This window comes from Lepidochelys olivacea (assembly GCF_965140295.1).
Source record: "Lepidochelys olivacea isolate rLepOli2 genome assembly, chromosome: 26".
NCBI classification, from domain to species: Eukaryota; Metazoa; Chordata; order Testudines; family Cheloniidae; genus Lepidochelys; species Lepidochelys olivacea.
The window spans coordinates 16,072,907-16,085,813 of NC_140436.1; the positions used below are offsets into that span (position 1 = coordinate 16,072,907).

Below are 12,907 nucleotides of genomic sequence, written 5' to 3' on the forward strand. Positions count from 1 at the left end.
TCTCTCTCTCCTAGGAACGGCACATTGAACACCTGGAGTTTCAGGCAGTCGTTTAAGATATCCTGCAAACCAGGCCCCTTGTATCTATCTCCCCCATTAGTGCAATCCTGCCTGCCCCAGGCAGATACTTTGGAGAGCACTTCCCTGGTACCTTTCCATGGCCACAGAGTCATTGAAACTGACTTGAATGTGGAGTGCGCAGGAGGGTGTGTGCGTGAGGGCAAGGTTTGTCTCAGGGGTGGGTTTGGCAGCTGGATGACTGGGTCCTCTTCCTTGTTTCTCCTCTCCTCACCCTTTCAGTTGATCAACAGCAATCTGGTTGACATGCATAGGAGGAGGCAGCAGCAAGCCCCTTGGGGAATCACATTCTTCAGTGGCATTATCTGTCTTCGGACACTGCTGAGCTTTATGGTCTCACAATGGCTTAGGGGTCTACATGCATCCCAGCCAGCTCTTAGCCCTGCTCTTTGCCAGGTGGCAGCTAGATGGCAAACTGCAGCTGCAAGGTATGCTCTGCCCATCAGTTCCACTCCCCTGGGACTTACTCTACCTCGGGAGGTGGTAATTTCTGCACCTAGTTACATACATGAAGTGACAACTAATGTGAAGGGGAGCTCATTCGGGCTCGCTTTGAGCACTCCTGCCCCCTGATTTCTCCTGGCCAGAGAAGACACTTGTCAGAGGGTTTACTATCAGAAGGACGGATTAGTCCATCTACTCAACAGACTCTCTGAACAGAAAGACCAACAGCAATAGCTGGTCTGGAGCCAGCAAGGACCCTGCACCTCCTGGAGGCCTTCTTGTGATTTTAGGGGCTGATATTGCGGCACTGGGGCAATGCCTTAGCATAGGCATGCTGGACTGGTGCATATGTGACTTGCTCTAGCACATTGGGGTAGCTACTCCAGTGGCCAGCGCCCCACAGCACTGGGTGGTGAAGGCACGGGCAGGACAGCCCGTGCAGAAAAGGTTCATTGTGTTGGAAGCAAGGAGACCTTTTCCCCATAATGCCCTGCACACAAGGAGTTGCATAAGCGACAGGCCCTTCCCTTGTCTCTGGCCTGCCTTCAAAATAGAACTGTTTGCAGGCCCAGGAGCTGCTCTAACCCCAGTTTATCTTCACGGGTCAGTGCAGGTTAAACTAAAGTGAGCTCAATCTTCCCCTGAAGAGAGCTTATGGTTCTGTACTAGTCTGCAGACAGCGTCCCTGGCACAATTTTAAATAGAGCCTGGCTTGACGCCTCCTTCTCAGCTCATAAACTTGTTAATTAGCCCCTAGTTCTACACTGAAACAATTAAAGCCAAGCACATGCCAAACAGTAATGAAGCCTGGGCACCCTGGTGGCATGGGTAATTATTACCCTCTCCATTTTACAGCCTGAACCACGCAGCCAGTCAGTAGCAGAGCCAGACATAGAGCCCAGGAGCTATGATCCCTGGTTCAGTGCTCTAATCACTAAGCCACATGCCCCTCACAGCCAGGAACAAAACTCAGGCGCTCTGGTTCCCAGTCCCCAGCTCATGCTGACAAGGTGCTGGCAACTGCTGGTGCTTTTATCACACATTGTAAAGCCCGGCTCTGCGAAGAATTAGATGACACAGCAGTGGATGTAAGCAAACTCCAAGGTGATCCCCACATGTGTTCAGGGCAGCACTGAGGGTTGGTAGGTGTTTTGGATCTCCCTGGCTAGGCTGTGAGGGTACCCCGCAGAACCTGGTTCAGACATACAGGAAGCAGTGCATGGAGCTGGCACGGCCAGCTAAAGAGCTTTCCTGAAGTGGGTGAATGGGCAAGGGCTAAACTGTCCCAATCCTCTGTGCCCAGAACCATCACTCAGGCTTGACTGATGCCTCCACCCCATCCCCACCAGTGCCTAGCACCCTCTCCCACCTATGCCCCCCCATCACCAACCACCTCCAGTGCCCTGCACCTACCCCATCACCACCCAGCCCCACCTAATCCTGCATCTGCCCCCCATCACCAACCACCTCCAGCGCCCTGCACCCACCCCATCACCACCCAGCCCCACCTAATCCTGCATCTGCCCCCCATTACCAACCACCTCCAGGGCCCTGTACCCACCCCATCACCACCCAGCCCCACCTAATCCTGCACCTGCCCCCCATCACCAACCACCTCCAACATGGGGAATAGATGGCCAACCCTCTGTGGAGAAAGAGGTGGTTAGGGACTATTTAGAAAAGCTGGACGTGCACAAGTCCATGGGGCCGGACGGGTTGCATCCGAGAGTGCTAAAGGAACTGGCGGCTGTGATTGCAGAGCCATTGGCCATTATCTTTGAAAACTCGTGGCGAACGGGGAAGTCCCGGATGACTGGAAAAAGGCTAATGTAGTGCCAATCTTTAAAAAAGGGAAGAAGGAGGATCCTGGGAACTACAGGCCAGTCAGCCTCACCTCAGTCCCCGGAAAAATCATGGAGCAGGTCCTCAAAGAATCAATCCTGAAGCACTTACATGAGAGGAAAGTGATCAGGAACAGTCAGCATGGATTCACCAAGGGAAGGTCATGCCTGACTAATCTAATCGCCTTCTATGATGAGATTACTGGTTCTGTGGATGAAGGGAAAGCAGTGGATGTATTGTTTCTTGACTTTAGCAAAGCTTTGACACGGTCTCCCACAGTATTCTTGTCAGCAAGTTAAGGAAGTATGGGCTGGATGAATGCACTATAAGGTGGGTAGAAAGTTGGCTAGATTGTCGGGCTCAACGGGTAGTGATCAATGGCTCCATGTCTAGTTGGCAGCTGGTGTCAAGTGGAGTGCCCCAGGGGTTGGTCCTGGGCCGGTTTTGTTCAATATCTTCATAAATGATCTGGAGGATGGTGTGGATTGCACTCTCAGCAAATTTGCGGATGATACTAAACTGGGAGGAGTGGTAGATACGCTGGAGGGCAGGGATAGGATACAGAGGGACCTAGACAAATTGGAGGATTGGGCCAAAAGAAATCTGATGAGGTTCAATAAGGATAAGTGCAGGGTCCTGCACTTAGGACGGAAGAACCCAATGCACAGCTACAGACTAGGGACCGAATGGCTAGGCAGCAGTTCTGCGGAAAAGGACCTAGGGGTGACAGTGGACGAGAAGCTGGATATATGAGTCAGCAGTGTGCCCTTGTTGCCAAGAAGGCCAATGGCATTTTGGGATGTATAAGTAGGGGCATAGCGAGCAGATCAAGGGACGTGATCGTTCCCCTCTATTCGACATTGGTGAGGCCTCATCCAGAGTACTGCGTCCAGTTTTGGGCCCCACACTACAAGAAGAATGTGGAAAAATTGGAGAGAGTCCAGCGAAGAGCAACAAAAATGATTAGGAGTCTGGAACACATGAGTTATGAGGAGAGGCTGAGGGAACTGGGATTGTTTAGCCTGCAGAAGAGAAGAATGAGGGGGGATTTGATAGCTGCTTTCAACTACCTGAAAGGGGGTTCCAAAGAGGATGGATCTAGACTGTTCTCAATGGTAGCAGATGACAGAACGAGGAGTAATGGTCTCAAGTTGCAGTGGGGGAGGTTTAGTTTGGATATTAGGAAAAACTTTTTCACTAGGAGGGTGGTGAAACACTGGAATGCGTTACCTAGGGAGGTGGTGGAATCTCCTTCCTTAGAGGTTTTTAAGGTCAGGCTTGACAAAGCCCTGGCTGGGATGATTTAACTGGGAATTGGTCCTGCTTCGAGCAGGGGGTTGGGCTAGATGACCTCCTGGGGTCCCTTCCAACCCTGATATTCTAGGATTCTATGATTCCAGTGCCCTGCACCCACCCCATCACCACCCAGCCCCGCCTAATCCTGCATCTGCCCCCATCACCAACCACCTCCAGGGCCCTGCACCCACCCCATCACCACCCACCGCCCGCCATGTTCTGCACACACCCCTTGGCCCCCCCGCCTCGCTTTGGTCACGTGGTGGCGAGGCGGGCCCTCACGCATCGGCGGGGAACCCAGCGCATCGCCGCCGGACGGGTCAAGGGCGACTCCCCGACACGTGACCTGGGCGTGGGCGCGGCGGCGCGGTGACGCAGGGGGCGGGGTGGCGGTAGTTGGCGCGCAGAGCGGCGGCCGCTGTCAGAGCACAACGGCGGGCGGGCGGGCCGGACGCGCCAGCAGGTACCGAGTGGCTTGGGGGGGAGGGCGCCGAGCGGGCGCGGGGAGCCCGTCTGCGGGGAGAGGGCGCCGCCTCGTGCCCCCCGCCGCCGCCCCCGGAGTGCCCTTGGCGCCGCCGCTCGGGCGCCTCAGGCGAGGGGAGGGTGGGGTCACGGGGAGTGACGGCAGCAATGGCCAATAAGGAGGCGGCGCGCTGCCATCCCCGCTGTGGCTAGGTCGGGCCGTCGGCGGGAGCTGAGGCGGGGCCGCTCGCTGATTGGATGGCGGGGGGCGGGGCCGCAGTCGCGAGTGGCCGAGACCCCAGCCCCGTGGAGGCCAGGAGCGCGCAGCCCCACGTGGAGGGAGCTGGGGCGGGGGTCCCCTCGCCCCTGCGGGGTCTGGGCCCTGCTCCCTGGAGAGGGAGCCGGCACCGTCACCCCGCTCGCGCAGGCGGGGAAACTGAGGCACAGAGCGAGTCAGGGGCCGGGGCTGGAGCCCGAGCGCCCGGCCAGCTCTGCCCGGTCCCATCGGGGCTCGGCACTGAGCCACGCTGCCCTTTCCCCGCGTGGCGCTGTGGTTGGGTACCTCGGGGGCAGGCACGGGACCGGCTCATGGGGAAGCGGTTCCCCCCCGCCGCCGTAATGCTGCGGCCTAGTAGTGGCGAGCCCGTATCTCTCCCCTCCCGCGGGGTCTTGGTGCCTGGAGGTGGGAGCGGCCCTTTCCCTTCGCGGTCAGGTGGTGGCAGGAACAGCTTCCATGACATCGGGTAGCTCCTAGCCAGAGGTCAGTCTAACGTTCGTCTGCGCTCAGTATCTGGTGAGAAGCCCCGAGTCCTTTTGCTTCTCGCTCCTTGGGGGTGGGTGCCAGCCTGCTCCCTCCAGCCTTTCCCAAGGAGCGTGCTTGTGGGTACCCTACTCACCTTCATGTTGACCTATGGTTGGTGGATTTTGCCTTGCTAGAAGTTATCTAACACAGTTACCAAGGCTGTGACCTCCATTTCCTCTTTTGCATGACTTAAACTCTTTCATGTAAACAAATTCCAACCTCTGGGGAATGTGCCCTGCTTCTCTGCCTGGCACCTCCTAGCAAGAATTGGAAACTGTTAGGGCAAAAAGGAAGCTGCTGGTCCAGGCCTGACCCTTCTGGGCATTAACTATTGTGTGAGTCAGTGCTTGTCTTCCTGTGCAGCTGCTCTGCTGTCGCACTGCACATGAAGATGCTGCTGCACTGGCGGGAGAAGCAGCGTAATTAATCCACCTTTGCAATTAATCCACCTTTGCGAGAGGTAGCTGTGTTGGTGGGAGAAGCTCTTCTGTTGACATAGCGCTGTGTACACTGGGGCTGAAACCTGTGTTGCTCAGTGGTGTGGTTTTTTTTACACCCCTAAGCAATGTAGTTGTACCAATATATGTGTCTGTAGTACAGACTTGGCCATAGTCCTAGTCTTCAGTGAATGCTGTTAAATGTCCCTTCATGCCCACTTGGCCTATTTGAAAAAGAGAATTCTAATAGTGAAATTCAGCAGGTTTAATTGGCTCAAGTCAGGGAAGTGTAGGGTTGGTATGAAAAGTATTCTTACTGCTTGAATTACTGCTCTTCACTGCTTGATGTCATGATTTTGATTTAAAAATCTGATAGGGAGTTGAATGTAAGACACTCATTATACACAGAAGGTATGTTCTCACTGCAGTTAACAGAGATCTGGGAACCTAGATTGGCCAAGGTTGCATGTGAGCATCCACCCTGAGAAACCACACTCAAGTCAGACTGGTGAGCTGCATCTACTCTGATGTTTCAGTAACCTGGGTTAAGTGGTAGGATTTGTGGGGGTGTATCCCATGGTTCTTAGTACTGCACTAAGCTGCAGCGCTCTGTGATGTGAACCTCTGGCCAGGTAGTGGCATGCTGGGATGAGGATGACATCACTATTCAGAAAAAGAAAAGGAGGACTTGTGGCACCTTAGAGACTAACCAATTTATTAGAGCATAAGCTTTCGTGAGCTACAGCTCACTTCCTCAGATGCATATCGTGGAAACTGCAGCAGGCTTTATATATACACAGAGAATATGAAACAATACCTATTCCCACCCCACTATCTGTTACTCTGAAACCTATCACTATTCAGGTGTTTGTGGGCTGTGTGGAATGGGTTTAAATGCCAAACTAGTGTATATAAGCACTGAGTGCTGGTGCAGAAGAAGGGAGTGGGTAGAAAGATAGGAAAATACACCCCTGAGGGAATTGTGGGATGGTTTTGGAGGACTGTCAGCACTTAAGTTAAATAACTTGAGTTACAGCTAGATCCATACTACCAAATGAGCAGGTTACAGTCTGAATTAAAGCAGAACCAGGGTTCTGACCTGTACCCTCAACCAGATAAGGTAGTGCAGGCCCAAAAAACCTCCAAATCTGGGTCAAAGGTTTTTGTGTGTGGGTAGTAGGAGGCCTTGGACTAAAACCCACGTAAGCGCCTGTGTTAACTTGTAGCGAAGACATAGTTTGTCTTTGGATATCAGAAATGGCTTGCACAAAGAGGTGGACATATGCTGACAGTGGGGAGGAATGCAAGTGCCATTTTTATACACAGAATAGAATATGCTTGCTTTGCCTTTTAATAAAGTTGAAAAGTTTTGTTTTCATACAGATAGATCATTCTTGGTTTAAACCCTGTTGACTTCAGGGGAGTTATACATCGGATGAATGTGCACCATTCACTTTATTATAATACTAAACAGCTCAGCGATTGTATCTTGAGGGCAGAAAGCTATGACCTGCATAGATTCCTATAGGATAAATGTGATCAGGAACCTCATTTAGACAGAATGTCCTGCGGAAAACTCTTCAATATTTTTAAGAGAAGTGGTCAAGATTTTTTGGGGGTCATTTTTACCTTGTCATTTACTTTGTTATTAGTCCTGGTTGTAAGAGCTAATTGTCAGGAGTCTGTCTTTTTTTCAGTAGGCACTACTGAATAGCTTAAGGTTAAACAAACTGATAGCATGTGTTCTGTAGTTGTTTAGAAACTACTGTCCCATCACGTCTGGATCAGTTTGTTTAGTGGGGTTGCACTGAATATGTGTGTCAGGGTTTTAGTTATTGGGAACATGACTGGATTGACTTTCTTAGTGCATTTTTTTTTTTTTTAACTCCAAATGAATTTTCAGCCCTAGCTGAGTGGAGGAAAAACTCACTCCATTTCCTGGTAGCACTATACTTAGTTGTCGTAGCTCCTGACCGAACCGTTCGAGGTGACCTTGAATAAGTACAGACCATCTTTAACAATAAAATGACTCTCTACAGCAGTAGTTAATGGTAAACATACTCAGACAGCCTCGGCCCCTTTCAACAAAAAAGTGCAAATTAATAGTTTTTACCAATATAAAAAAAATACAACTATCATTTGGTCACCTAGTAAGGAACCTGTGTTTTTAAAACTAATAACTGCACTTAGCAGTCTCAAAATATTTAACAAATGTTAGCAAAACTCAGACACTTCAAGATTTTTTCTTTCCTGTTACTCTGATTCTTAGATACATTGGGTTCATTGCACTTACTTAGCAGCCTGATTTTCCTCTAATCAAACATTAATTCTATTTAAATCCTCTGTTTGTTTGGCTTGGTTCTGATTTAACTAAAAACAATTCCGAAGTATCTATTTTCAATGGCAGGTTTCATTGACTCTTCTGGCTGCTTTGGGGCCAAATTAGTAGCTTAATCTACATTGTTTAATAGTATATTCTTGCATAGTTTGAACACTAGGTTTATTATGAATATTCTCATTCATTGATCTTTCAGTGAAAACAACTAAAAACAGGGAATTAGGGAAATTGTGAGTTCAAATCCAGCTTTAACGCTGCAGCCTTGCCCACACAGAAAGTTGTATATGTGATACGTTGTATGTTTTAATACTGTTTTAGTTAAACTGGTGCAGCTTTGTGTCTAAACTCTTATCAGTTTATCTTGTATCAGTAAACTTACAGACACAAGCTAAACTGAAGTATTTCATTTTAAACCAATATGAGTCCCCACAGACAGAAGTTGTAATGTTGTAACTAAGCTGATTCAAGTTAAACCTGTGACGCTTCTGTATATAGACAAGCTCAAGCACACTATTTGGAGCTGGACAGATCTCTTCTAAGCCAATGGATGCCTCAATTCTTAGGAGCCTAATAAGGACTTGTATACACAGAGTTGTTGCTGAATAACTCCATGTGTAGGCATTGTTATTTTGGAACAAGGGTGCCCTGTCCCTATTTTAAAGTGGGTTAAGCTAAACAGGAGCAAGGCAGTTTTGTTCCAAAATAAGAGTGTCTACACTTGGAGTTATTAAGAATAGCTATTGCTTGTTTCTACCTCCTTCACTGAGAGACGCAGAACCCCCATCAATTGCAGATATGAAATCAATAAACTTGTGTCCCAAAAGGCTGCCTTTTTTGTTTTATTGTGTTTGAAGCAAAACCATTGGGAATCTGGCAAGAGAGTTGGTGAGCTGTTGGCATACGAATAAGCAAAAGGCTAATAGAAATAAGATAGCTGCTATTTGTGATAGTAGCAATAAATTATATACAACAGTCAGATATTAATAAACAATTTTATTCAAAACTATGGCCAAAAGGGGAATCAGTAAAGATACCCTAGTTGACTTTTTTTAGTGGATTGTCTCTGTCACAGTTTTGACTCTCAGAAAGAACTTTCTGATGCTTCTCTAGAAATTGCAGAAATTACTCAGGCTATGAAAGAAATGAAGGTTGGAAAGACGCCTGGAGCAGATGGATTCCCAATTGAATTTTACAAAAAGTTCTCTGAAACTTTAACACCTAGATTATTGAATATGTTCAGTGCGGCCAAGAATGAGCACTCTCACCTACTCTAGCAGAAGCTGTTATTTCAGTTATTCGTAAACCTGGGAAAGAACTTGGACTATGTAGTAATTACAGGCCAGTTTCTTTAATCAATCGTGACACTATGATTTTAGCCAAAGTTTTTGTTATGCAATTGTACAAAGGTGTCTCACACAAGACAAGCTTGTCACATTAGACAGGTTCTAATTGGAATGCTTGGACCTGACTTTCAGAGATGTTGAGCTCTCACAGCAGTCATTGAGCACTGTAAGTGCTCAGCATCTTTGCAGGTCAGATCCAAAATGTCTTAGGACATGGCTACACTTGCAGATGTAGAGCGCTTTGAGTTAAACCCATCTTCAGAGAGTGCAGTAGGGAAAGCGCTGCAGTCTGTCCACACTGACAGGAACAAGTGCACTGGTGTGGCCACATTTGCTGCACTTGAAGCAGCATTGGGAGCGGTGCATTATGGGCAGCTACCCCACAGAACACCTCTTCCCATTCTGGCGCTGTGGCTTGTGGGAAGGGGGCGGGGGTTGCAGGGCATTCTGGGTCCTGTCCTAACACCCCGTCATGCATCGGTTCGCATCCCAGCAATCCCTGTGCTTCCGTCCACATTTGGTGCCATCTTTCAACGTTTTTTGTACTGCGTGCTCTGTCTTACCTTTCGGTCTGCGGGAATGGAGCCCAAACTGCTGAGGAGTATGCTGATGAGTCATAGAATCATAGAATCATAGAATATCAGGGTTGGAAGGGACCCCAGAAGGTCATCTAGTCCAACCCCCTGCTCAAAGCAGGACCAATTCCCAGTTAAATAATCCCAGCCAGGGCTTTGTCAAGCCTGACCTTAAAAACCTCTAAGGAAGGAGATTCTACCACCTCCCTAGGTAACGCATTCCAGTGTTTCACCACCCTCTTAGTGAAAAAGTTTTTCCTAATATCCAATCTAAACCTCCCCCACTGCAACTTGAGACCATTACTCCTCGTTCTGTCATCTGCTACCATTGAGAACAGTCTAGAGCCATCCTCTTTGGAACCCCCTTTCAGGTAGTTGAAAGCAGCTATCAAATCCCCCCTCATTCTTCTCTTCTGCAGGCTAAACAATCCCAGCTCCCTCAGCCTCTCCTCATAACTCATGTGTTCCAGTCCCCTAATCATTTTTGTTGCCCTTCGCTGGACTCTCTCCAATTTATCCACATCCTTCTTGAAGTGTGGGGCCCAAAACTGGACACAGTACTCCAGATGAGGCCTCACCAATGTCGAATAGAGGGGAACGATCACGTCCCTCGATCTGCTCGCTATGCCCCTACTTATACATCCCAAAATGCCATTGGCCTTCTTGGCAACAAGGGCACACTGCTGACTCATATCCAGCTTCTCGTCCACTGTCACCCCTAGGTCCTTTTCTGCAGAACTGCTGCCTAGCCATTCGGTCCCTAGTCTGTAGCTGTGCATTGGGTTCTTCCGTCCTAAGTGCAGGACCCTGCACTTATCCTTATTGAACCTCATCAGATTCCTTTTGGCCCAATCTTCCAATTGGTCTAGGTCCTTCTGTATCCTATCCCTCCCCTCCAGCGTATCTACCACTCCTCCCAGTTTAGTATCATCCGCAAATTTGCTGAGAGTACAATCCACACCATCCTCCAGATCATTTATGAAGATATTGAATAAAACCGGCCCCAGGACCGACCCTTGGGGCACTCCACTTGATACCGGCTGCCAACTAGACATGGAGCCATTGATCACTACCCGTTGAGCCCGACAATCTAGCCAGCTTTCTACCCACCTTATAGTGCATTCATCCAGCCCATACTTCCTTAACTTGGTGACAAGAATACTATGGGAGACTGTGTCAAAGCTTTGCTAAAGTCAAGAAACAATACATCCACTGCTTTCCCTTCATCCACAGAACCAGTAATCTCATCATAAAAGGCAAGATTAGATTAGTCAGGCATGACCTTCCCTTGGTGAATCCATGCTGGCTGTTCCTGATCACTTTCCTCTCATGCAAGTGCTTCAGGATTGATTCTTTGAGGACCTGCTCCATGATTTTTCCGGGGACTGAGGTGAGGCTGACTGGCCTGTAGTTCCCAGGATCTTCCTTCTTCCCTTTTTTAAAGATTGGCACTACATTAGCCTTTTTCCAGTCATCTGGGACTTCCCCGGTTCGCCACGAGTTTTCAAAGATAATGGCCAGTGGCTCTGCAATCACAGCCGCCAATTCCTTCAGCACTCTCGGATGCAACTCGTCCGGCCCCATGGACTTGTGCACGTCCAGCTTTTCTAAATAGTCCCTAACCGCCTCTATCTCCACAGAGGGCTGGCCATCTCTTCCACATTTTGTGATGCCCAGCGCAGCAGTCTGAGAGCTGACCTTGTTAGTGAAAACAGAGGCAAAAAAAGCATTGAGTACATTAGCTTTTTCCACATCCTCTGTCACTAGGTTGCCTCCCTCATTCAGTAAGGGGCCCACACATTCCTTGGCTTTCTTCTTGTTGCCAACATACCTGAAGAAACCCTTCTTGTTACTCTTGACATCTCTGGCTAGCTGCAGCTCCAGGTGCGATTTGGCCCTCCTGATAACATTCCTACATGCCCGAGCAATATTTTTATACTCTTCCCTGGTCATATGTCCAACCTTCCACTTCTTGTAAGCTTCTTTTTTATGTTTAAGATCCGCTAGGATTTCACCATTAAGCCAAGCTGGTCGCCTGCCATATTTACTATTCTTTCGACTCATCGGGATGGTTTGTTCCTGTAACCTCAACAGGGATTCCTTGAAATACAGCCAGCTCTCCTGGACTCCTTTCCCCTTCAAGTTAGTCCCCCAGGGGATCCTGGCCATCCGTTCCCTGAGGGAGTCGAAGTCTGCTTTCCTGAAGTCCAGGGTCCTTATCCTGCTGCTTACCTTTCTTCCCTGCGTCAGGATCCTGAACTCAACCAACTCATGGTCACTGCCTCCCAGATTCCCATCCACTTTTGCTTCCCCCACTAATTCTACCCAGTTTGTGAGCAGCAGGTCAAGAAAAGCGCCCCCCCTAGTTGGCTCCTCTAGCACTTGCGCCAGGAAATTGTCCCCTACGCTTTCCAAAAACTTCCTGGATTGTCTATGCACCGCTGTATTGCTCTCCCAGCAGATATCAGGAAAATTAAAGTCACCCATGAGAATCAGGGCATGCGATCTAGTAGCTTCCGTGAGCTGCCGGAAGAAAGCCTCATCCCCCTGGTCCGGTGGTCTATAGCAGACTCCCACCACTACATCACTCTTGTTGCACACACTTCTAAACTTAATCCAGAGACACTCAGGTTTTTCTGCAGTTTCGTACCGGAGCTCTGAGCAGTCATACTGCTCCCTTACATACAGTGCTACTCCCCCACCTTTTCTGCCCTGCCTGTCCTTCCTGAACAGTTTATAACCATCCATGACAGTACTCCAGTCATGTGAGTTATCCCACCAAGTCTCTGTTATTCCGATCACGTCATAGTTCCTTGACATCACCAGGACCTCCAGTTCTCCCTGCTTGTTTCCAAGGCTTTGTGCATTTGTATATAAGCACTTGAGATAACCTGTTGATCGCCCCTCATTGCCAGTATGAGGCAGGAGCCCTCCCCTCACAGACATTCCTGCCTGTGCTTCCTCCCGGTATCCCGCTTTCCCACTTACCTCAGGGCTTTGGTCTCCTTCCCCCGGTGAACCTAGTTTAAAGCCCTCCTCACTAGGTTAGCCAGCCTGCTGGCAAAGATGCTCTTCCCTCTCTTCGTAAGATGGAGCCCGTCTCTGCCCAGCACTCCTCCTTCATGGAACACCATCCCATGGTCAAAGAAACCAAAGCCTTCTCTCCGACACCACCTGCGTAGCCATTCGTTGACTTCCACGATTCGACGCTCCCTACCTAGGCCTTTTCCTTCCACGGGGAGGATGGACGAGAACACCACTTGCGCCTCCAACTCCTTTATCCTTCTTCC

At 49.3% G+C, this 12,907-nt stretch overlaps 1 protein-coding gene across 9 annotated transcripts in view; it reads left to right on the forward strand.

Moving 5' to 3' along the window:
- Positions 1–4,014: 4,014 nt before the first annotated feature.
- Positions 4,015–12,907, forward strand: part of OGDH (oxoglutarate dehydrogenase) — a 135,118-nt gene continuing 126,225 nt past the window's right edge. For 6 of the 9 annotated variants that reach the window (XM_084615258.1, XM_084615257.1, XM_084615260.1 and 3 more), the window contains exon 1: positions 4,016–4,123. The gene's annotated coding sequence lies outside the window, so the exon portion shown is untranslated. Of the gene's footprint in view, positions 4,124–4,423; positions 4,883–12,907 lie in introns of those variants that run through there. The other 3 variants (XM_084615256.1, XM_084615254.1, XM_084615255.1) reach the window with 2 other exon arrangements.